This window comes from Podarcis gaigeae (genome assembly GCF_964106915.1).
Source record: "Podarcis gaigeae genome assembly, chromosome: 12".
Taxonomy (NCBI): Eukaryota; Metazoa; Chordata; class Lepidosauria; order Squamata; family Lacertidae; genus Podarcis; species Podarcis gaigeae.
This window is the reverse complement of record NC_139688.1, coordinates 27,089,194-27,112,594: the sequence shown is the minus strand read 5'-3', so window position 1 is coordinate 27,112,594 and position 23,401 is coordinate 27,089,194. Positions and strand designations below refer to the sequence as shown.

The 23,401-nt window shown below is 39.5% G+C and overlaps 1 long non-coding RNA gene across 8 annotated transcripts in view; it reads left to right on the top strand.

Annotated features, from left to right (window-relative positions):
- Nucleotides 1–23,401, top strand: part of LOC310828089 — a 249,367-nt gene that overhangs the window by 109,753 nt on the left and 116,213 nt on the right. For 4 of the 8 annotated variants that reach the window (XR_014556633.1, XR_014556634.1, XR_014556637.1 and 1 more), the window contains exons 8-9: nt 10,612–10,693; nt 11,606–11,707. The exons of 1 other annotated variant lie outside the window; for it this stretch is intronic. This is a non-coding gene — a long non-coding RNA (uncharacterized lncRNA). Of the gene's footprint in view, nt 1–3,407; nt 3,495–10,611; nt 10,694–11,601; nt 11,708–23,401 lie in introns of all 8 variants that reach the window. 3 more of the 8 variants (XR_014556635.1, XR_014556636.1, XR_014556638.1) reach the window with 3 other exon arrangements.

Below are 23,401 nucleotides of genomic sequence, written 5' to 3'. Positions count from 1 at the left end.
CATAAAGTTAGAGATCTGTTCTTGCTTGCTTCCAAAGAAAGCATATATCTACAACTTTTATTAAGAGTACAAGAATAGCGCCACATATCAGTAAAGAATAAGACTCTTAATCTCTACGATTCTATGGTTTCTTAGGTACACTTCACCCAGGGTTTGTAGGGATGGAAGCAATCTTGCAGATATTTGGGGCCTAAGTTGTTTAGGGCTTTAAACACTAATGTGAGCACCTTGAATTGGGTGTGGAAACAAACTAGCAACCAGTATAGCTGTTTTAGAACGGGTTTTGTGAGTTCTAAATAGAACCCTGGGAAGTTATTTGGTCTTTGCCTTTTGTAGCAATTGCATTTTGTTGCAATTGACGTCATATTCAGGAGCAGCCCCACATAAAAGCATGTTGCAATAATCCAATCCGGAAGTTACCAGCGCATAAAGTGCAGTGGCCAAGTTCTATGTCAAACAGGGGCTTTAGCTGTCTGGAGCGGGAACATACCAAAGCACACCTAAACATCCAGTAATAGTGTTGGATTGCTCAGTAGTAAAGCCTGGGCTTCGCATGCAAAAGATCTCAGGTTCACTCTCTTACATCTCCAGCTAGGGCTAGGAGACTCCTTTCTGCAACCCTGGAGTGGCGTCAGTGTTGGCAATACTGAGGTAAAAGATAGACCAGTGGTCTGGCAGCAGCTTATATTCCTATCCTTCCTGACACATAAACTTTCTGAAAAACTATCATTATGGCACATAATATCTAGTTATGCTATCCCTGGAAAAGAGAGTTTGTGGCAAACTTGTGACATCCTGAACCTCACAATTTAAGGAATGTGCTGCCATTCCATTTCTTAATATGCATGGAAGTGTAACATTTAAAGAACAACAGAGAGCGTGCTAGTTTTATAGAAAGAGATGTGCCAGAGCTCACCATGAACGCCTACCTCGTTCTCTTAGAATGGCCATGGTGCCCACCTAAGAGGTACCGGAACTGAGTTCCAGTAAGTTCCAGCTGAAAAAAGCCCTGAACAGAGATATAGAATATTTTACATATAAGTTAGCATGTACAAGAGCCCAGAATTGGACTAAATGATTCATCCGATTCTCCTGTGGTTCTTGTTAAACTACCATGGGGCTGGAAGAGGAGGAAGAAGAAGAAGAAGAAGAAGAAGAAGAAGAAGAAGAAGAAGAAGAAGAAGAAGAAGAAGAAGAAGAAGAAGAAGAAGCAGCAGCAGCAGCAGCAGCAGCAGCAGCTCTGCCCTGGATTGATTGTAGAAATTCAGCTTTTAGTAGACATCCAACAAGAGAGAAACATGAGATCTGGTTTCACTGCAGTAAGAGAAGAAAGGCTAGTTTAGCTTCAGGTACTGATTTCACATACAGCATTGTGTTGATTAAGGACAACTGCAGTGTTCCACATTAAGCCCTGGCATGCCCTATTTTAAGAAGACCAGCATGATGCTCTTGATAATTTTAATTGTCTTTAGATGCTTTAAATTGTTATTAGTTGTTTTAAATATGTTTTTATTTTACTTTTAATAGTGTTATTTTACCACTTTGGTGTTTGCTGCCCTAGGCTCTTTTGGGAAGAAGGACGGAATAGAAATTTAATTAATAATAATTCTACCCTTGACAACTGGGAGGAAATATATAAGAATTTGCTGCCTTCAATATCAGGCAAACTGAGTTCGCTTTTCTTGTTCTTTCTCAGGCATTTTAAATTATTCAGAGTTTTTCTCCCCCTCTTAAAGATTCACCCCTTGGTTGTTAATACGCAATGGGTGCTGCTGACTGTACAGTTCTGAACATGACAACATCTGGAAAATCCCAAGAATGCTGAGCCTGACTATATGCAGTTTATAGGGTTTCAGGAGACTGCGTTGCTTCCTTTTGCTAGCATTTTATAATTAAGGAAAATAGTTTAGATGGGGGAAAAAGCTCCAGAGTTTTTTTCTTCTTCTTGACCTATTTATGCCAAGATGACTCTTTAATCACTAAAACCTCCGTGTTATAGGGGGTCAGAGGCTTTGTGTGTATTAACACATGAAGTCATAAGACAGAACTGAATAATTCATTAATTACTTTAATATGGCATGGTGCGGTTTTGTTTCTGCATTACACTTAATGAATTAAAACAGTGGGCTTGCATCATTTTATAAAACAAGGAGCAGGATATTAAGGGAGACCATCAACATTTTCAGTTTCCTTTCACTGACATTAAATGCAAGCTCTTACATCAGTGAATAATCAGTGCTTAGCTTAATGGCATGTTTCTGATGTCTGCCTAACACTGACATTAAATCATTTTGTAAAGTCTGATAAGCTTGATCTTCTTCGCTCTAGAGTTATTTGTTGAACAAATTGTTGCTTTTTTCCTGAATTTTACAGTACTCAATATCACAACATCTGGGAAACCCCAAAGCATAAATCATTTTTTTCTTCCATTTTATCTATGTTAAATGAGGGCAACAGTCTCCCCCCATCCAGTAGCTTTGAAAATTTTGGAGGAATAGTGCAATATGGTTGCATAAAAGGGCTTATTCAAGTTTTCCTTTGGTAGCTGAGATCACAAGGAGGCCAGTTCTCTGAGTAGTTGTACAAATCTACCTGTGTGACACCTGTACCTTAAAGGACTGGTTTCCTAGCTGAAGCATGCTGGGCATTTTGAAGTTGACCCAATAGGGGGTATCCAGAGGAGGGCTAATAGATTGACATGGATATTCTTTCATGGCCCAAACGTCCTGAACAACCAACCTGGAGGAACTGAATATGTCATAATTTCCCACAGAATGGAAAAGTAATCATGAAGGACAGCGCAGAAGCCCCAAATGCTTTGCGCAGAGAAAGAATAAATATTGCCACCCCCTGAAGCACCAAACTTATCCACATGCTGTTCTAAGTGGCTAAGATGTTTATGTGGTACCTTCTCTATTTAATGCTTACGTGAGGCCAAAAATGGATGCCAGAGTTTCTAAGCAAAGTGTGTGGGGGAGTTCTGTTGCACTCAGGTCCGGTTTGCAGGCTCCCCATCAGCATCTGGTTGACCCTTCTAAGATCAGGATGCTGAGCTAGATGGGTCTTTGGTTTGTTCCAACAGTGTTCTCGTGTTCTTATTTATGTTCCTTTTTATCCCTGCTTTGAAACCATCCCACTTCCTTCAAAACCATCCTACTTCTTTTTCTCCTCCCACTTTGGGCACATGCTTACCCACTGAATTATAGCCCAGGCATGAAGAGTATTTTATTGCATGAAGAAAACGTGTGGGGTGGGGAGAGAGTCAAAGCATTTTGCACACCACAGTATAGCTGTGTAAAAGATAGCCATAATCAACAGAGTGCTGTTTACTGAAAAGCAAAGAGCTTAAACAAACAAACCATGATTTGCTAGAGTCAAATTACTGCTTCCTTGGTTCTTTCCAGCAGCTGGGATTTCTCCAGCAGATCATCTTGATCAATAATCTGCCAGCATTAATCTAGATAAGGTTGAGATTGCGAGAACAAATGAGTCGGGTAAGAGAGACACAACCAATTTGTAGCAATGCCCAGTATAAATGTGCCAGACTTAATTATAAAATATTATCTGTAAAGAAGTTTTGGAGCAGAGCCCATTTGAGAAAATTGACAGTGTTTATTATCAGCCCTACAGTTTCTGTTCTATAAATAGGAAGAATCAGAAACTGGATGCCCAGGACCAAATGTGGTTTCCTAAGGAGTACTCACCTAAGAGACAAGGGGCACTTCCAGATTATGGGCTATTTTCAAGTGAAATTCAATCACCAGCAAATTCACGTTATGTAATAGAAGTTGATTTGGTGCTTTTGTGCAAAAAACCTGCTTTTGCCCTTCACCACCTCAGATCCGACTTTTTACAGTAAGGCAACTGATGGGTAAATGCACTGGAAAGCGTGGGCAGCAATTGCTTAGCACATAACCTCCCTATAAATATTCTCCTCCTTCAAAAACTTTCATTTGTGAATGCTGGCTAATTTTTGAGATAGATAGTGTGTGCTGGGGGAAGCTAGGCAGGGAAATATCTCAACATCTGTGAAATGAACCACAGGTTAAAAATAAAACAAAAAATGTGTGGGTTCATCAGCCTACAAAAATCCTGAATTTCATCAGACAATGCATACTAAATGCATGCAATATGCATGAAATATGACCTTGAGGATGTTTCCTCAACTGAAGAGAGCACTGAATAGAGGATTTCATCACGTTTAGAATACTAAATCATTCTGCCACATTGCTATGGTAATACATTTCTTTTTTGGCTCCCTGTACCATTCTCCTATCAACTCACATTTTTTCTCATTTCTTAGATCTATGGTTCACTATCTCCATTGAGTGCAACGAAACTGACTTCCATGTAATAACTTTAGTGTCAGGTTGCAGTTCTAAGAATGCTCCACTTCGAGGAAGATTTAACTGAAACCTATGGGTTCCATTTCCAAGGAAGGGCGTTTAGTGGTCTTGTGTACCTCAACATTCTGTGCTCATCAGAACAGGCATGAGGTGAGGCAAGGCATCATTGGAAGGTGTCTCTCTTACCCATAGCTCCCCCTACTTTGCACTGCCCTATTCCTGTCCCAGTGAATGCAGTGCAGCTTCCCCCTCCCACTATGAACCACAGCCGGCAGGGATGAGGAAGCTGTAGTCCTAACCATTATCCATGCTGTCTGTGGCTAATGGAAGTTGGAGGTGAAACAGCATCTTGAGAGTCACAGGTTTCCCATCCCTCTTGTAGCACATTCTTGATACTCAGGAAACAGATATCCTAAGTAGCATTGATACTGGTAGTGTGGTTTACAAAAACCAATTCTAATTTACCCTGGGATGTGGGTTTGAAATAAAAAAAAAATTCCCAAGTCTTAACTCCTACTGCTGTTATATTTGCTGTAGTACTAGCAGTACAATTTTACAGATAAACTGAAACTTTCAACAATCTCTCCCGATCTTAAGGAGAACCTCCCAAATCCAAAATCTATAAATACTGTTTTAAAACACATTTGCATATGGAGCACTAACAAGGTGTATTATCAAATTTGTGATTAGAGTTCTGTTTTAAAAAGAAAGGCAATTAATATGCTTTTTAGGAAAACATATTAATTCCTATGGATTTAATTCTATCTGCAGCTGACATTCTCTTTAATCAAAACACTGCACAAAATCAAAGGAAAAAGCCATGGATTAGAATTTCTTTTGGTCATTTTTATCTCTCTTGCTCATTTAAAGAGCTAGTTTATTTAGCTCTCAATTTGAATACCACATGCCCATATTTTATAGACATAGATATAGGCATAATATACATGCATGGATGTACATATCTTTATATATGTATTTACACAAAGATCCATCACATTTTAAGAAAAGAAAAATATGCATCAGCCACCAGCTGTGACTAGAAATGTTTCTTTAGCTTTCTACATTTAATGAGGCATTACGTTAGCATCCTTCTTTATATATCTATCTATCTATATTGAGATCAGTAAGAGAATTATGTAAATAGAATAGCCAGGCCTGATGAAACAGCAATTAGATGTCTTTCTTAGCAGCTGTGGGCTTCAACTCATGATGACAGATGATTAGCCAGAAAATTCTATGCATATTTATTTAATGGAACATTTGGCGATTTAGTTAGGAAGATTTATCCAGAAGCCATTAAAATGTTAGAAAATGACAACTGCATAGTTTAATGTAACAACAAAAAAATAGTACAAAACTACACACACACACACTATTTGGCTGTCCTTTTGGTAAGTTTGTATTGGTTCAATGATATACTTGGAACCTCATTGATTTTTGTTGTTTATTAGTCCCGGGGGGGGGGGGGATTCCAAAGCAGACATTCTTTTAGATTTTTAAGCTCTCATTATTTTCATACCTAATTTAGTTGCCCTTAAATCCCATTTATTTCAGTGGGGCATAAGTGTAACTGACAGGTTGGATCCAACCTTTAAGCAGCCGTCATGTATACTCCTATGTGGGAGTAGGTCCTGTTGAACCCAGTGGGCCTTCCTTCTGAATAGACATGCATAGGATCACACGGCTGAATTACAGCCTTTTGAGCATATCTATAACTAACCATATATAACTATAACTAACTGGAGTGTAATCCAGCTAAGATTAAGCACATTCCATTCTCATTCGTTTTAATGGCAGGTGCCTAATGTTCACCTGGCAAAACCTTGGTGCTTAACTTTATCAGTTAAACCCCATATTGTACAAGATGTGATAAAGTAGAGAACAATTAGCCAATAATGAAAGAAGTGTCACCGTTAAGATTATTCAGATCAGGCTGCCTGATCTAACAACTTGCTGCAGGTGCAAAATACAGGTATGCAGCTCCCCTGGAGGTCATAAGAGCTGCTTCCTCCATAAAAATGGATGGGACTGTCCTCTTCTGCAAAACACCCATATGCAAACTCAAGGGGTTGCTTTGAAAGCCTTGGAGCATATGGAACCTGCTGGACATGTTCAAAAGACTTTACTGAAGCTGAAAAGTGTGAAAATAGCAGCACTTGGAAATCTATGATGACTGGTGGGAGGGAAGGGGTAGAAATTTTGCTCTGCCAGGGTGCGCACAATCATGTTTTTCATGTGATGACTTGCATGTCTGAAGCCCCACCCCCACCCCTCCTGATATATTCATTGGAGTCAGTTCACATATTCAGTTGCTGGTTGTCAAGTGGAAAGTTTATTATTATTACATTACAAATGATCTAGATGTGTTTGGTCTGCCACTGCATCTGACAATTAGTACCAGAGAGGGAAAGATATGCACAAACATACTATGTATTGAATCTACCCCATGTGAAGGAACCCTTATTGCTTCTCAGCTTTTAGAACTTGAGAGTTTAGAGGGATTAAATAAATAAATAAATAAATAAATAAATAAATAAATAAATAAATTCTGTCCTTGAAATAATTATAAGAAGTTAGCCCTCCCTTTAAAAAATAAAACAAAGAATTAGCTGAATATACTAAGAGCAGTACCATAAAATTTTGAAAGGACAGGGATCAACTTATTGTTTGATAAAGCTAAAGCAAGAATAGTAATCAATCCCCTGGCAGTGAAAATTTTAAATTTAAAATAAGCTTCAACAAAGCCTTTGAACCTTCAAACACTTTATCCTTAAGAAATTAATGGGTCCCTGAAGAAGTCTTATTTCCCCTTTCTGTTTCTGTTATATGTACTTCAATTACATTAGCCAACAATGTAGCAAAATAACCAGTATAGCCCAGTTTCACAGAATGAATGAATAAATGGTGTGTTACACTTTTCTCCTCTGTTGTCTAGTAGTGTGTGCGCAGAAATGCTGAACAACTGAGAAGAAACTCACTACCTGGTGTTTTACTTTTACTTTTCTTTTAAGTTTTTTGCTGATTCCCCTCCCCTCCCAGTTCTGAAATGCCCATCACAATAGCCATCTCTCGGTCTCTCCTCCTGGCTTGTCTCCATCTAGGTCCATTTCTGTTGATTGCAGCAATACTCTTGGATAAAAGCATCACTTTGCTAAAGGTTTCATTCAGTTGAACTTGGAATGGCCCTGAAGAGTCCTTCAGATGTTTCTTTCTTTTCAAGGCAATTGGGAACGTTTTCTTTTCCCTCTTAGGAGCAATTACTATTGCAGTCCCCAAGCAACTATGCCATCCTCTGCCTTTGGGCTAGAATGAATATAGCCTGTGTGTGTGTGTGTGTGTGTGTGTGTGTGTGTGTGTGTTTTCAAGTTCCAACACATCAAAACCTCCTAGAAATGACCTTCCATGTATCAGGTATAAGTTGTGGCTGCCTTTATTGTGCATTTCTTCTTTTAAAAAAAATCCCATCATAGTTATATAGTTTCAGTCTTGGTTGGCTTTTCCTAAACATGAAAAGAAACTTTGTGTGAACTGTTGACACTGTTTTCCCCGCCTAAGTTGCTTTAGTCTCCTTATCAACCACAGGCCTAAAAATAAAGGCCTTAGGTTTCTTTGCTGGACTCTTTGTCTTATATCTTTCTATCAAGCATGAGCAAAGGGTCCCACTGTTGGAGGGGGGAGGGGTATATGACTAGTAGAGTAATTAAAGATAGGCAGAGAGGTTGTAACCTCTTTGGCAATATTTATTAATATTGCTAAAAATCCTGAGATGGTGGTGTGTGTGTAAGGGAGATTCACTGGAATACCACATCATAAGCCCATTCTGGCCTACTTGAGATGCGTAGCGTGACTTTTCCTTCCCCTCTTTGCCTTTCCCCCTTATTTCCCCTCTCATTGCAGTGAATAGGAACCAGTTAGCCATACCAGCTCCAGGGCTTGCTTGGCTGGGTGTAGTTTTGTGTCAAAACAATTTTCCCCACCCCCACCCCAGCCATTATCCAGTATATGCATTTTTGTGATTCTTATATTTACCGCTTCCAGGCTTCAGTGAATAAATGGCATATAAATTGCTGAAATTAAATGAATAAGCCTCACGAAGAAACAAAACGGCATGCAAAATGAATCAGTGAAAAATTCAGTGAAATTTATTTTCATGGGTGGAATTTTTGTTGTGCGCTCACCTTTTGAAGTGGCTGAGGGTTTTTGTTTGAATGTCTGTTATTTCATTATACAAATCACCTCACCAGCAGTGGTCTGCACTCTTTAGGTTTTCTGGGTTGCCTATGCTACAGGTAAAGCTCAAGGGGAAACTTAGGCCACATTCACACCATACATTTAAAGAACTGTGATACTACTTTAAACAGTCATGGCTTCTCCCAAAGAATTATGGGAGTTGTAGATTTTTTTTAAAATAAATTTTTATTGAAGTTTCCACAAATTTTTATCACCACAAAGAAAAAACACAATAACAAACAGAAAAGAAAAAAAAAACAAAATAGAGAATACAAACAGAAAACACGTATAGATTCAATTTTTACTTTTTTATAGCTTACTTTCCCGACTTCCTCATACCTCCCCTTTCTGTATTCTAGTTTCTGGTTAATTTGTCAGCAAATCCTTCCCTTACTTTTGGTTTAATTTTAATGTTATTCATTTTCTTTAAATTATCCCTTACCGCTATTAACTCCTTATTTTTTAATCCAGCGTCATTTTAACAATCAATAATTTTACAGTATTTCTTTAGATAATCCTTAAATTTTTTCCAATCTTCTTCCGCCGCTTCTCTTCCCTGGTTTCGGATTCTGCTCGTCATCTCTGCCAAACCCATATAGTCTATCACCTTCATCTGCCATTCTTCCATGGTGGGTAGATCTTGCGATGAGTATTCTTGCCGCTGTTGTAGCATACATAAAGAAAGTTCTATCCTTCTTTAACACCAATTGGCCAACTATGCCCAGGAGAAAGGCCTCTGGTTTCTTAGGGAAAGTGTACTTAAGTACCTTTTTCAGTTCATTATAGATCATTTCCCAGAAAGCCTTAATCCTTGGGCACGTCCACCAAAGGTGAAAGAATGTTCCTTCAATTTCTTTACATTTCCAACATTTATTGTCGGGCAAATGATAGATTTTTGCAAGCTTGACTGGGGTCATGTACCACCTGGAGATCATTTTCATAATATGCTCTCTTAGGGCATTACATGCCGTAAATTTCATACCGGTGGTCCACAACCTTTCCCAGTCAGCAAACATAATGTTATGACCAATGTCCTGAGCCCACTTAATCATTGCAGATTTAACCCTTTCATCTTGTGTATTCCATTCCAACAGCAAGTTATACATTCTTGCCAAATTCTTAGTACTGGGTTCGGGAGCTGTAGATTTTTAAGGGCACTGAGAGTTGTCAGGACTTGAGGCCTCTGTTCCCTCGCAGAGCTCCAATTCTCAAGAGTTCCCTGAGAAGAAAGGATTGATTGTTAAACCACTCTGCCAACGGCAGCTCTGGGAGAGGAATTGGAGTCTCCTAACACCTCTCAGCACCCTTAACAAACAACAGCTGCCAGAATTCTTTGCAGGTAACCTTGAGTGTTTAAAGTGGTAGGACTTTAAATTTATGGTGGCCAGCATGAGGTAACCTCTCAGAAGAGGAAGCACAGGCAGCCTGGGAGACTGTAGAGGTCTGCAGACATGTTTTACTGGAAAGAAAAAAAACACATGTAACAACCCTTATCTGCCTGATAAAAATAAGGTAAGCTCAAAACCTCATACCCATCGATATTCTAAATTCAAGTTTTTTCGTAGACATGCCATGGTACTTCTGGCAGTGAAATTGCCATCTCTTTCCAGCAGGCCTCGCTCCCTGATGGTGGGGCAGCACTTATATCACATCCAAGAGCCTCTCAGCCAGGCCTTGGGATGCTATCTCTGCATTAACATCTCTATATACAATATAATGAGCTTTTATTATTATTTAGTGGATGTGGTATAAGTGGTATATATGGTATAAAGAGGACGGGAGTCCTGAGGTCTAAATCATTGTGTACAGTGGGGGGATTTTCACTCTGCTAAGGAGCCCAATGGGTGACCTTAGGCCACCCTCTGTCTCTCGGCTTACTCTACCTCGCAGGATTGTCGTAAGGCCATGATGAAGTGGGAGAAACATACATTAGCCAAGTCTCAGAATGGTATCTCTATGTGCAATGTTAGATAATGATTTTTGTATATGAGCTTTTATTATTTAGTGATTACATTTTTACCTCACATTTCCTCAGGGGTCTTGTCCTCTTTTGCACCTGACCATCCTATCAGCCACTGGAATGGGTGGGGAATGGGATTGGTGTCAAACCTTTTGAGGTAAACTCACACAACTTTCTGTTCAGCCTTACAAAAACAACACATAGAAAAGAGCCTTCATCAATTTGTTGGGGTGACACTTGGGGACATGATCCTAGGTATGGGAATTGGGATATTATCATGCCCTGTTTTTATTGGTAAAATGCTGGATGGTACGGCTAATCTCCATGCCATTAAAAGTGCCACCTGCTTAATTTGTATGTGCCTGACTGCTGTTAAAGGCATAAGAGGAGAATCAATAAAATGGTGGTAGCTTTAGGCATGCATATTTTAGTCTTACAGGAAGGGTGGAGCACTGTTTTCAGGCTGAGGGTCGTAGGTCGACCTTCCAGGAACCACATGCAAGCAGTGTATTGAGACAGTGCAAAAGAGCACCCCAAACTCACACCCATTCATACACATGCACACCTAACACCCACACAATACATTTTCACACATTACTATTATTTTACCATTATTAGACTTATTAATCTCTTGTTAACCAAAAGGTTTCCAAGCAACCTATAATACATCACACATAAATATTCATTCATTTGTTCACACCCACACAAAAACTTTTTTGTTGATCATATATAAACATACTCTTATCTTCCTCCATTACTTTAAAGAAGTTCCTCATCTGTCTTTTTAAATGTTCTTTGGATATTGCCTGATAAGAAATTACATAAGCAGGGCAGCTTGCAGTTTGTTGCTCAAAATAATTTTTAAAAATCAGATATGAGCTGAACATAATTACATGGATTAGAAATAATTAATAGAGATTTGTGCTGGGATTTAGAATGTGCTCTATCCAGAGAGCTTATGAAATTACAGTCCACTCCATTTATTCTGTATACCCTTCTGAACAGATATTTGCTTAAAATGGGTTATAAAGCCAACCCATTTCCCCCTCCTGTTTCTGAATCCAGATAGATGCACCAATCAGATAACAAAGATCAGAGTGGACCCGATACATTTCGGCACCTGAGGCGATCCACAAAACGGTGTGTGCGTCTCCCTGTCAGGGAAGAATGGGTGAGTAAAGATTGGGAACAAGGGGGTGATAGTGTTAGTGAAAGCAAGGGCTGCCTAGCAGCCATATCCAAGCTGAATACTGGCTGGAACCGGCAGGGCAGAAGATGGAGGAACCTTCTTGCATTTCTTCTTCTTAGCAGTTTCCCCCATTAGAAACAATGGCAAGTGCATTCACCGGAGACATTGACTCCAATGGCAAAATACTCTCCCTGCTTTGGAGTGTGTGTCAGACAGCTGAGAAGGCATTGGATCCAAGCCTATTTCCTGGTCCTCCCTCAACACAACCCTAGACTTTCCCCAACTTTTCGCTTTTGGAACTACAGGAGCTCAAATGCAGGTAGGGACAAGGCTTTGTTTCTGCTGCACCAGAGTCCTTTCCCACACCCTGAAGAGTGAGGCTCAGTATATCTGATGTCTTGCCAATGGTTCTAGGACAGTAGTGAAAGAAACTTGCTTTCTCCTCCTAGTCACATATATTACTTCCCCCCCCCCCCAATTCCTACAGTGTCTAGGTGCAATGTGTCCTCTACAGACTTCAACAACTTACTTAGTTTTAACAAGTGCTAACACAAAATAAGTTACCTTTTAAACAAATGTTGGGTCACTATTAGTAAGTAAAATGTCTATTACTGTATTTTTCGCTCTATAACATGCACTTGACCATAACACGCATGTAGTTTGTAGAGGAGGAAAATCCGTAGGCATGCCACCCGTAGGCATTCCCTCCATAACACGCACAGACATTTACCCTTACTTTTTAGGAGGAAAAAAGTGAGTGTTATGGTGCAAAAAATATGGTATTTGAAAATTAGACCAGCGTTCTCACTGCAGTAACTCTGAGAGGGCCCAGTCCCTTAGTTATTAAGCAGCAAAATAAATATGTAAATAAATCAATAAAATATATATTGAATACGATAAACCCTTTCAGAGAATTTGCAGTTTGGCTTCTGAAAGAATGGTGTTACTTAATTCAATGTGCTAAGAAACAAAGAATGTCTGTAACTTTAAAAACTTATTTGTTTCAAGATAACATCTTTACTTATTCAACATAACACATGATCAGAGTAACTTTATACATGCATACATACATACATACACACACACACAGGTGCTTTACTTAGGCTCACTTTTGCATGTACACATACTCATTTCACGTGCTGAAAAGTTGCTTTGGAAAAGTGGGAGACACATTTAATCTCTTGTAAGTACAAACGGGTAGTTGTGCATTAAATTATTATATAACACTGCACATCTTCTCTTTTGTATGAAGAGATGCCTGGGTTTTTAGCATGCCTGGAAGGCTTGCCACCAAATTCAGATGCTCAAATACTTGGCTCAAATAACACTGTAAAATCCCTTGCTATGCTGTTCTACTGATGCAAAGTGATGACGTTGATAGGGTGCCTGGGCCAATCCAATGACCTTAGGATGAATTGAGTCCCTCTTTGGCTTGTAATGGGCATCATACAGGGACAGAGTATCCTTTGTCAAATCTAGTGGTGCATAGACTCAAAGCACTTCTCACATAAACCTAGCTGAAGAGTAATCATATTTTGCCTTCCTATTGGTACATAAACCTACCCACAGGGTGATCATATTTTCCCTGATAATGGGAACTGGCATAGAATAGTTTAATTCCATTCCAAATATTAATTATGTAAACTAGGAATAGCAGGGCCTAGAAACATATGTTAGTAAGTGATAGGTTGCTTATCATCTTTGGCAAGAAATACATATATCATAATATTGGGTTTTGGACTTCCATGTTTCAGGCTGAGTCCATAAGTGGGTTCTGGAGTTAAGTCTTGGCTAAGATTAAACTCCCAGTGACAGCTTGCTTGTATCTGAAATCCTAATATTGATACTGTTCCGTCTTTTGTTTCTTGGATCTGTATTTGATTTTGATTAAATGTTTTTAAGAATTATTTTCCAAGTAAAAATGAAAAGTGAGAAGGAGGCAATTCTTTAAGAGGTTTATATATATACCAGAGGGTCAGAAACAGCCATTCAGACTCCTTACCGGAACAATTTCCTCATTTGAGATATAAAATAAGGCAGGGAAATGGCCCATACAATACATTCAAGTGTTAGAAACAAGGATTTCAATGTTTATGGCTCAAAGCCTTTTATTCTTCCTCAAAGTATGTGCTCATCTCTAATGTAAATGCACTGCATTGTCCTCTCATTGTCCTAGATTTATGAATAAATCATTAGTCTTATTTAATTAATGAGGTCTGGCTAATAATATTCCCAAACTGTCTGTGCTTTCATATCCTTCAATTCCAAAATGTGTTCTTGACTGGTGTGCACGTGCACATGAACAGGGGGGGGGGGGTAAGAGAAGAAAAGAGACTCTTCATAATTCAGCAGTGCTTAGAAATTTCATCAGCAGAATGTGTGCAAAGTGTCTTAGAGCTATGCAAACCACAGAGAAAATCAAATTTGAGTTATGCTTTTTTTTTTTAAGTTGGGAAAAAATGCCCGTGTAAGGTTGCCAGATGCCCCTGTATTTTAAGACATGTCTCTTATCAAGGGGACAATGTAGATCTGCAAAATAGAAAAGGCATTTCTGAACCACGTCCATAACAGATAGACTGTAGCACTGTCATGTTAGCATGGGATGAAACAGGACGCAGTCATCAAAATGGAACAGCTAATGGGAAAAGGAAGAGTAAAAAGTTGTGAAGGTGAGTCCATTCTGGCTGCAGATAATACCATCATCATGGGTTGTTGGTAACTGGGTTTTAGCAAAGATGGAGCTCCAGCGATCTCTGCAACAGTTGACTTCAATTGGGCTTTGAGGGTGGGAGAAAAGTGAAAGTGGTAGTGGCAGATATAGACCAATGTAGGATGTAGCAAGGACAGAGCATCTGCCTTACATGCAGAAGGGTACAGGTTCAATCCCCAGCATCTCCAGGTAGGGCTGGGAGAAACCCTCTGACTGAAATCCTGGAGAGCCACTGCCCTTTACTGTAGACAGCACTGAGCTAGATGGACCAGTAGTCTGACTCCTTATAAGACACCTTTCTGTGTTCTTAAGAAAGGAGATAGTTAAGTTATTCAACACAATCGAACTACATCAGCACAAGTGATTACCTGAAAATGTGATCAGGATGATGCAGGGGGATGCTCCCGTCCTGCTTGCAGCACACAAAGTTCTCACACTGGATGTACACTAGCCAGTGCTTGAATGGGATGCCATCTTGCTTCCATTCAGTAGGCCCTTTCCCCCTCTTCTAGCCTTGCTCAGGGCAGAACTCTTTGTGGAACTGGGAGAGACAGCAGCAGGCAAACAATGTTTGCTGCTATCCTACAGTCTTCTGTTTGAAGGGCTGTCCAGTCCTTAAGTCTGGCTTAAAGGTAAAGATCCATAAGGAGCAGCAGGGTTTGGGGAGTTTTCTGTCAACACTTAACAGAAAAAGATCCCTGCTGGATCAGCCCAAAGGCCTACCATGGTCAACCAGATGCCTATGGGAAGCCCACAAGTAGGAGCTGAGTGCAGCAGGACTCTCCTCACCTGTGATTCCCAGAAACTGGTGTTCAAAGGCATACTGCTTCTGAGAGTGGAGGCAGAACACAGCCACCATGACTAGTAACCATTGATAGCTTTATCATCCACTGACCACAAATAGCAGACTGAGAAGATGTACAAGTCACCTGTCCACAGTCTTTCCCACTAGGGTGTTGTGGCTTTCTATTTAAATTATTGCTTTCCCCAGAGAGGCTCACCTGGTGCCATCATTACATGTGTTTAGGCACCAGGCAAAAACATTCCTCTTTACCCAGGCCTTTGGCCATTAAATAATCTATGACGTGTTGAGGGGGGGTACTGTTATTATGATTATTTTATTATGCTGCCTGTTATTAGGCTTTTCATTATGTTTTTATTACTGATGTTCTGTAAAATGTGTTGTACACTGCCCTGGAATCTTTTGACAAAGGGTGGTATATATAAATCGAACAAATAATTATTATTATTTGTAAATTTGCATCTATATGTATCAGCTAACATACACATTTATTCCAAAACTGTGTCCACTTTGTTGATGCATGGCTACATCAACTGCAGCGGTATGAGTGTAAGAATGCTGCTATTCTGAGCACATTTTAGATGAGTATCACTTTGACATCTTTCTTCAATGCAAAAAACACACTGGCCAGTTGCATTCCTAAGTAGTCTTCTTCCCTTTTGATTATATTATAAAAGGATTAGTTTTCTGTAGCAGCAATGGGTGGGGGTGGAGGGAGAGCATTCAAGTGCCAGTGAATTCTTGTGCTTGTTTCAAATGCTTCAAATGTTGTTGTTTTAATATTTAAAGCTGTAGGGCTGTGCTCTGCAGCCAGGGGAAACAAAAACTTCACTTTTTAAATATTTCATGGCTTGCTGGACTCCAGCAGCAGCAGCAGCAATAGCAATAGCAATGATTTCTTTAAAACATTAACACTTTAGATGCCCATCACGGCAGGACAAAACTGTGTTAAGTTAGTGAATGTGCTGGAAATGATGTACATTGCAGGAATTTATTAAACACCAAATGGGTTATGTAGAGTTCATTCATAGCTGGAGAGCAAGCCCTTTATTCTTTTCTACTCACAAGGCCAGATTAAAGGATCCGGAGGCACTATGCTGAATTGCATGGTGGGAATCTCGAGGGTTTTACCTCACTAAACTATTATTTCTCCAGTAGCAGATACCTCTTTTTGCCTTTCTGACTCACACCTGCTCTCCCTATTTCGTCCTATCCTTTCCACTCCAGTTATATTTCACTTATCCTACTTTTCTAAAGATTTGCTACATGAGGGCAGTTCTATAAAATGCTTTTCCTTGCATCTGAATTATTATTATTATTATTATTATTATTATTATTATTATTATTATTATTATTTGATTGAACCCATTTCAAGTGTTTCTCAATGGTTCATAGCAATTTGCACCAAGGATCAGCTTTGGTTCAGCTCTTGATCATCCTAGTCCTCATAATCTCCAATAATTAGGTTATCTGTAACTAGTAGCTATTTCTGGCTGGCATTTTGAAAATATAAGATCCTATTGACACCTAACATACAATATAAAAGTTTGCCACTCAGTTTCTTAGTTGCCATTCAGCTCAACAGCACCTGTGCAGGGAGCATCCAGATGGGTTGTGTCCAGCATTTTAAAAACTAGTGTCAGACACACATAAGAGATTGACTCTACTGTGAAATTGTGTTTATTACACTCTTATACAATTGCACTGTGACTACTGTGAATTATCCACAGTTTCGTTAGACTCCTTCAGCCATGTGTATCCCTGAACATGTAAAGATTTCTCCCCTAAATAATCCTCTTTTCTGCAGAAACCACAGAAATCAATATGCCCTGGCCTGGCTTATCTGGAACTCCATGTCCATAAGGCATTTGCTATTAGACAGGAGTAGCTGCTGCTATTTCTCTTGAATTTGATTTCACAGATAAAATGACAAACTGCTTAATGAGAAATCATTGGACTGGGTTTTTTTTTTTAAGTACAGGCATGTTACGGCACAGTAAGCCTCACATCTAGCAACACTCAATAAAAATAAAAATACATAGTGATTGAGATGGTGGTCTGAATACACCCACATGGCAAGCTTTTATTGAATCCAGTGTTTCTGGTTTTTAGCAACATACACAGTATTACAGTGCACTGAATTTGAAATGACTGTAGAGAGGCTTTTTGATCTTAAGTACATGAATGCCTGGACTACAAATGTTTGCCTCCTGGATGGTTTTTCATTATTCTAAACTTCTGTGTTGCTAAGGCTTATTGTTTTTTATTGGGTTTTGGTCTCTTAGGGGTGTTAGTGTATCTTCTGTGTTCTATTAATGGGTCAGGCATAATAACATTTTGCCTACACACCTGACAATTCTGCTATTCTAGTGTACAGAACAAATATCTGCATACTGGCCATTTGAGGAATAATGGGAAGCTATAATTTCCTGCAGTGAACGATGCTCATGACCCCCTTCTTTTTCCTTCCTTGGCCACCAGGAGGAGAATGCAAATTCCCACATTCACTTTCAAGCTAACCAGAGTTCCCTATTACGTCCCAAGTCAGGGAACTCTGGTTTGTTTAAATGCTATTTATTGAATAAGCCAGGAACAGAATCTATGGTAAACCACACTCATATAGTCTAAGGGACAGCTCAGTCACTTTCCCTATGGGTGAGGAACTGATTTTAAACAAGCCGACAAACTAACTGAGGCTGTAGGAGCACAAGAGTGCCTCCCCCCACCTCCTGCCTTGCCAGAAGAGCCTAACAGGGTGTTGGATGAGGCAACTTGACTGCCTTTGGTTCTTCCCAACCCCACCCTCCTTTTAATCGCACCAGAGGTAGATTTAGGGCAGCATGACTGATTCCACTGCTCTGGGTGCCAAGCCTAGGGAGTGCTGCAGGGCGTCACAGCTATGACATAGTGAATTGAGCATAATGGAAGGCAAGAGGCAGGGGGTCGCTGTATTTTGGCCTTGCACAGGGCACTGCTGAAATTTGAGAGACCAAAGTCCACCCCTGATTGCAGCCGTAGTTAACAATGCACATTCTTGCCGTAATCTTTTACTTATTGAAAAGTAAGGTTCCATAAAACTTTTACAAAATGTTTTGAAAGAAGTCCGGAAACTGTTAGCTGTAAGAGATAGGAGAGGATTAAGTCATCATGCCTCCTTTGTCACACGATGCCATCTGGATTGTGACAATGAATCTTTCTGTTAGGATACACTGCAGCAAAGTACTTCTTTTTAAAATCAAGACAGTGTATTTATTTCTGCAAAATACAGGCTAAGCCAGCATTCTGACGTGTCCTTTGCAAAAGTCAGCTTTACAGCCAGCTCTTTTCATGGCTGTGCAGAATACTAAAATCACACTGCATGCATGTGCAAATACCATGCATGGAGATTACAATAACCAAACATCTTGTGCATGACTGGTCCCATTATTAGCAAAACAGGGCACTGAAGCATTTCCTCTTCACAATGAAATGCAGTTCTTCCCCTGCTGATAATGGCTATGAATCTCTTTCATATTTTCATAGATATATTATTTTGTCTGGTTGTGGGTATGCAGTATTGGGCACACAATATACTAGGTTTATTTTCCCTTGGGCTGTGAGAGTAGTCAGTGTGGCCCAGGGCTTTTTGCAATGAATAGAACATTGCTTTAGTGAAAATCTAAACAAAAGTAAATAAATAAGATCAATAATGAGAAGGCATGAAAGAATACAGAGGGAATATTTGGTTGATTTGATTGACATCCTATGCCCTTTTAAAATGTGGTGGGGGTTTTTGGAAGGGGGATTATTGGGGTTTTTTTATTTTGATTATATATTTTGTGGTTTTTATATTTTGATTTTGTTCTGTGAACCACCCAGAGACCTCTGGGTGTAGGGCAGTATATAAATTCAATAAATAATAATAATATAAACAGAAATCAGATGATCCAGACACAAGAGGAAGGTATCAGTTACCAGGGGGAAAGCCCAAAACAGACCAAAGAAGAATGAGTATGCTTAGTGGGCCTGGAATGCTGATTGAATGTTGGAGTGGAGAAACAGAAAATTGGGAGGAATGTGGAATGGAGTATCTTGTAAAAGGGCATGGCTGGCAGCAGGTGGGCCTGAATAGAAGCATGCCATTCTGCAACATTTTATTGCATTCCTACCTGATACATCATTTAACTGAAAATCACTGAATCAGCAAGAACTCGCTTGCAGCATTTGGTTTTTCAGGCAACATGAGAGAAGTAAAGCATTTGCCAACCTGATACCTTCCAGATGTTTTGGACTACAATTCCCAGGCAGTGTGGCCAATTGTCAGGGATTATAGGAGTTGTAGGATGGATGGTGCTAGGCTACTGAAGGCTGGCACAGACTAAGCAGCTCTGAACTGGAAATGGCAGCCTAATTATCTACGGTAATATGAGTTGTTAGCAAGGAGAAAGAAAGGAAGTCTACAAGCAGATGATTTAGTGAGAATGTGTCTAGATGGTATCCAGTGAAAGACAAATTGTCAGTGACATTTAAAATCCAGCATCAAACACTAACATCTTTGTTGACACAGTGAAATCATGATGAATGGATTTTTCCTGACCATTTTTGCTAGATGTAGTTGCCTTTCAAGTGCTCCATCACATAGTTCTCCAGTAGAGCAAGTTGCGTAAGGAAACTGTGTGGAATCTCCATTGACTTCCCCCCACCCCCACCCTGCCAAAGGAAATCTGGAACAAACTTCCATTGGGGATTCTGTTGCCATGCAGTAATGGCCAGCAAATTCTGGGCCAAATTCAGCTTCTGAAGGATACCAACCATTCTCTACTTATTTGCCAAGCCAGACTAAAGAGGTGTGAGTAGAGAGAGCTTTGTCAACACAACTGCATTCTACTGGTGGTGAGAACATTTTCCCTGGTCTATCACCTTCCATTCTCACTTAAAGCACCCGTCCCACAAATGAAACAATTCAGAACTAGTCAGGTTTTGGCCCGCTGGGCTCATTCCAACCTGACTCCTTTTTGGTGTTTCTTACTGTCCTCCAAAGTTTTCTGGGGGTTGAAACTTTTCATGGTATATGTGTGTTGCCCTCAGTATCACTTATTTGGATCACTTTGCAATTCACACTACATACAGCCAGATATTTCCAGACAGTCCTGTGATGATTACGTGTCAGCAGCTATCGATTCTGCCAGAATCTCATTTTATGAAAGCCATCTCAATACTGATTGTCCAGCAGTGATCCGTAAGAGAACAGAATTCTGTATTCATGAATGCACACACTCGTATATGTCTTTGCCTGATAACTGTGCACCCATAATAGGTAAGTGACATGAACAGGCACCTTCTCAAAGTTCAGATTGTTTGCCTTTGCATAGCTTAGCTCTAGTAATAAAAACACACCAATTTCCTTTCTAGAAGAATTGTATTCAGGCATAGCATGGAAAAAAATACCTAGCAGTGAAAAATGAAGACATTTATAATGACTTTCTGTATCAACTATATGACCTTGTGAATGTTGCTACATCCTTTAATCTTTTTGTACTCTCAAACATAATGAATTAATGCAGAATTCACCAATCTGGTCCACCCCATCCCTCAGATCTTTTGGACCACAACTTTCATCAGCCATACCTAGCATGACTGGAGGGCACCAGGTTGACAAATGTTGAGTCAAGGCATGATGACTTGGAGGGATCAGGCTTGACATTTATTTATTTCTAAATGAACATTTTAAAATGTATTCCCCCACCCTTTTCTTTTAAACTTTATTTTTTAAAAATCTGATTTAATTTATTGGGGGTTGCTTTGCCATTAACCAAACATATTATATTTTTATATTGTTGTGACCCACTCAGGGACCTTGTGGTAAAGGGTACATAAGAAACAATAATAGCAGCCACAACTGTAGGTCTAACAGAAAATCCTCCTGAATTTTTCTGGCTTCATACAAACGAACTCAAACACCAAATGCGGTTACTAATATGTCCAGGCAGTAATGGTCTTCAACATCTGGGCAGCATCTGTGTACAGAACAAACTGCTGGAATTCATAGTCAAAGATAGCATCAGAAATGCTCCGAGGCTAGATATATTTACCCTAATAAGGTGCAAATTATGAACAAATGACTTTGTGAATTGGATAGTGTCCCTTATCCATGGCAACAAATGTATCAAATTCGGCATATGTCATCAATTCCTATGGTAAGACAACAAACTACTAGGTTGTTTGACACCATTTGAAGAATATGCCGATTAACATTCATCTGCTAACAAAAGTGTCTTATCTCAAATGTATAAAATTTTGCTTGCTGAATATAGTGGTACACTTGATTGTCTGCATCAGGTATGGGAACAGGATATTGGTAAGGTAATATTCGGGGTGGGGAAGAGAGTGTGGGAGAAAGTTCAATTATTTTACATTGATTCATACATCTGACTCCTTGCACTCTGAGTAGGATAATTAATAATTGTTGGAGGGGGTGTGGAGAGCTAGGTATCGTTTACTATATGTAGTGGACTTGCCAGTGACTGGGGAGTTTTGGAATAAGGTTTTTATGAGCTCCGGTTGATTATGGGGCAGCTACCAGATCCACTTGTGGTGTGTTATCCAATACTTATGATACTTTAAGGTACTTTTGAAAGATTCTTTGTTGAATTGTAAGCATTTTGTATTAATTTGTTAACAGTATAATGTATTTATGGTTATGTTTTTCATGTCTTGTAAGTTACCTGGAGATCTTTGGGTTAAGTTAGAAGTTAGTAGTAGTAGTGGTGGTAATAATAATAATCAACTGTACCCAAAAGCTACCTGGCAGCAGCAGTAGTAAGAAAGTTGAAGCCGTCATTGGCACCCAGAGTGCTTCAGCAACAGAGTATAGGAAACCAGGATCCCCAGGAATTTAACCAGAGTTTTTGAGATTTTTAGGAAAGATCAAAGGAACCAGATTTCTGAGAGGACTTGGTGGTCACAGTGCCACTGCAGGCTATAGCAACAGATTCTCTCACTACTTCTGTCACCACCATTAAGCTTCAGGGACAAATGAAACCGACTGGCTAACTAAAGAAGCAGGAAGAGCTGCTGCTGTGGCTGGTATTGAAATAATGACAAGCTGAGGAATTACAGACTAATTATGAGATTGGCTCTGCTCATAATTAGCCCAGAAGTTCCAAACAGGAGATGTTTGAGGTCCAAACTCTCCGGTTCTTAATTTCAGCTGCATATTGGAGACCAGTCCAGCAATATATCATAATGTATTTTAAGTTTTAAAAAAGGTCTGCATTGTGCTTTCTTTCAGGTTGTTAAAATAATTCTTGTGGCCATAAAACTGTTCTCTAAATTATATTAAGAGTTTACACTTGAGATGCCCTTTAGGGCAGACTAAAAGTTCTTTGTGGTGATTTTCATCCTTCTCAAATATATGTGGACCTTTGGCATTGTGTTCATTATATTTCTGATGCATTGCCCAGAGTTCCCAGGCATACTATATCATGAAGACTGACCTTTTTCAATCACTGCTTCTTCAGAATCATACAAGGTGTGACTGTGTACTACTGCAGATCCAGCTACAGGCCAATTCTGGCTCAATAAATTATTAACATTTACCCCCCCCCCATCAGTTGGGAAATATTTTAAGCAACTGTGGTGATTTTCCTTTCTGAAGTGAGCGATCAGACTCCTGAGGCCTAACAAAAATAAAAATAAATAGTTTGTTATCAAGCAAAGGTGGTTTTTTTTTTTTTTTTTTTTGAGGTCTCTGGGCGTACCATATTACAAGCAAGTTGAGGGAGGAAAGTGGAGCAAATAAGTGTGTTCCAGCAAAAGAGTAAACCCATAAGATATACCAGGGATAGCTAATGTGTTGCACTCCATATGTTGTTGAGTCATTTACATATATGGCTTTCAATTTATTATATATAATCAAACTAGGAATGATACGGAACAGATTATTTCCAAGTTGCAAATACCTTTGAAGCAAGGTAGTGATTGCACACAGCAATACAGACATGTGGCTAGAGAGAGACAGAGATAGAGAGAACTCGCTTAAGTTGATTTTGTTGACTCACCTAAGTCAACAAAATACCCCTCGTTTCTTTAAAAGTGCATCTCATCTTTCCATTGCTGTAAAAGTCTAGGAAAGTACCTTCTATAGCAAGGTTGGCTAAAATGTGGTCATCCAGATCTTCTTGCA